Raw genomic sequence first — 3,223 nt, 5'->3', positions numbered from 1 at the left:
AGGGGGCGGGAAGCAAGGTGTGGCACGTAATGTACGCGACATGGTGACGAAGAGTGAGGCGGCACTCTTATATCTTTTTGCTCGCGACTGGGGGGGAGGGGGGTGGGAGAAACAGGGAGAGACATGCTGGGTTTTTCTGACAGGTCTTTGTGGGGAATGTAGAATATCGAGAGACGAGTTTGGCGTGTCTTTTCTTAATAGGTCACTTGGTGTCCCACAAAGCCGGGACGGGCAGAGATAGGGTCAGCAAGAGTCTTAGGGAAGCCCCCAGCTTCCCCTCGTCTGTGTTAGTTTTCTTCCGAACAGAAAGTAAAGTTGTTTACGTAATTAGCGTAAATTTTTTGCACTATCTACCGTAATTTGTTTGCGTAAATTGCGTAAATTTGTTGCGTAATTTTTTTCAGTGTGACCTACTACAAAGAACACAGTCGGGGGAAGCTGGCACTTCCGTAAGTCTCTTGCCGATTGTATTGCGCTTGCCGGCTTTGATGTAAAACCAAAAGTGAACTATAAAGACATGCACGCCGACAAACCGCTCTACCTAACTATCACTAGCGTCCCAGTGACAGCGTCCTGCAAGGCAACGTCCTGGTGGCTCTCTGCCACGATGTATACCAGCCCGAGCTAGCAAACATGTGAAGTAGATAATCTTCAAGTGCGTGACCTCATCTCATGGGCCACAGCGCTTGATGTGCACTTTACTGCGTGCTGTGCCACTACATAGTGGCTAACTATCAACACATGTTGCCATAGCTCAACTACAGAGCTTCACTCACTGTATTGCGTGGTCGTGGTTGGGCTTTCATGCCACCACCCACTACAGTCCCTCTCCAAGCCCAATTCGACCACTCAGCCTTTTGCTTGTGCATATTGTATTACGAATAACTCACTACTCAGTGATATTTCAACTCATCGTGACTAATCACTCGACTAATCGATTGGTCCACGCTATGTGACCAACTTCAACGTGTTGCAGTTGAAGCATACTTCATAGTGTAATTCCAACAGATAATGACCAAGACAACCACAGTTTCAAGGAAAAACCTTAATTTAGTGAAAGTATAGCTATTATACTGAAGTGTATACACGTATACACATTAGCTTCAGCGTCGATTTCCTGACGCGCCTAGCGCTTTGAGGTGACGCTCAAGCTAAGTGTCTTTGACTGCAGCAACGTACTGTTGCACTAACGTACTCACGTCTTTGTGCAGTGCTGCTAGAGGCTCCCATGAGTCCTCTATTGCCTCCAACCCATGCCACACTACAAGGATCTCGTAGGCTCGGCTCGTGTTGTTCCACTGGTGCCGAAGTAGCTCGCGCACGCGAAGGATGATACCCTGAGCAGCCACGTGCTCCAGGAGCTCCTCAGTCACCTCGAGGTCCTTTTCAGCGAAAACCTTGAGCCGCGAGGCATGCACGTCAAGCTCTACGCCAGTAACGAGGTGCTTCACCTTGAAAACGTTCTGCTGTTGTGCTTCAGTGACAGCGTAGGGTCCAATCCATGTGACGAGTAGCTTGTTCTGTCCTTTCTCGTCCACACGTGATCGTAGTACATAATCGCCTACGTTGAAGCTGACCACGTTATCACCTCGCGCCTTTTTCTTGTTCAGTAGTGTCTGCTTGAGGCGGGCATCTGCAACCGCCCTGTGCATGTCTCTGACACTAGCCCGTAGTAGAGCCAGACTAGACTCGATCTTGGTCGAGGTTCGAGTCGGTTGTACACTGGGAGCCACCTCTGGTCCCAAGTATACAGCCTTCAGAGGCGAAGGGGGATCCAGTCCGGTGAACAGCTCACCCGGTGTCTTTCCTGCCAACGACGGTACGGCAGTGTGGTTGAGATTTGCTTGTACTATAGGAATAAGCCTTGGCCAGTCCCTGTAGTTGAGTTAGTAGTCTAGGATAAGTACTCGCAGAACTTGCAGGATTTCTCGATTCACCCGTTTCACAGATCCGTTAATCCATGGACTGCAGGTCGGCGAAAAAGATTTGCTTGTACTTCAACCTATTGCACAGCTCGTCGATCACTTCATTCTTGAAGTGAGTCCCTTGGTCACTAATCCCAGTCTTTAGGCACTCCAAATCTGCTGTGCCAATCCATGATCGCATCAGCTGCCACTGTACTTGTTGGAATCTCACAATTCACAAGCTCGTGTGGTGTTGGAAATCCCACGTGAACTCTAGCTACAGATGTAGTTAGGATGTTCCCACAACAATACGTCTACTAGGATAGTAAACGATCGTTCGGGCGGACCTGAAGACCCCAGTTCTGCCCTTGCACCGGGACAAACTGGACCTTGTAAACTACTTATATAGGCCAACCAGTAAAATAAGAACACGCTACTAGCACGAGCAAAGCTAGCAGGTGTTTTGAATCCTCGTGGTCCCAACAGCGGAAGGGTACCAGGCACGGGTAAGCCTTTTACGAGATCACCGAGTGTTCAACACTCGGCTGGAAGAAATAAAAGGGAGGCAATTCAAGCACTCCCAGTCGTGCAAATAGGCAACAATAAGCCGTCACGTAAAACCTCCCGATAATAATCGGCCAATACACAAAGTCTCTTGGCCTTGCCGGATGAACCCTCGCTACAGAGCCTCGAGTTCACCGACAGGCATAACACACTCAAACAAGCTTGACCTGACGCTTACCTTGAAGCCGGACGTCGCTCTGTGTGCTTGAGTGGGAAATTCTGTTCTGTATTTAAGCTTACCCTTTCGGGTCTATTCCTAAATAAGAAGTCCTAATCAAGTATACAAATATCAAGTGAACAATGATCCGTTATGGATCTTCTTGCATGCCAAGCGTCGTCTGCACCGTCGCATGAGCATCTTTAACGGTCCGCGCCCTATCCCAGACGGTGAACGTGTCTTCCAAAGGTCGCTGAGTCTTCCGCGAAATCATCCCAACCGCCACTGAGGGTTTGTACCGTAGATGGTCCGCTGAATGCGAATCCGGCCAGTCCATTATCACAGGTATATCAAAGTCTAATTGATCATAAATTTCGTAAGGTTGAGTTTTACGTAAATCCCATGAAATTCCAGATCCACGTAACATTACTCCACTAAAACCTAAATTTAAAGCATCCTTAGCAGAAACAATACCAATATCAACTAATCTTTGTTTCCAAATTCTATTATTAGTTAACATCTCCTCAATTTCATCTAATCGAGTATTAAATTGATCACAAAATATATATATATCATTTAATAATCCTCCCTCTCTATC

This window comes from Phytophthora infestans, genomic scaffold (genome assembly GCF_000142945.1).
Source record: "Phytophthora infestans T30-4 supercont1.136 genomic scaffold, whole genome shotgun sequence".
Lineage (NCBI taxonomy): Eukaryota > Oomycota > Peronosporomycetes > Peronosporales > Peronosporaceae > Phytophthora > Phytophthora infestans.
The sequence above is the reverse complement of the archived record's forward strand: the minus strand, read 5'-3'. Positions refer to the sequence as shown.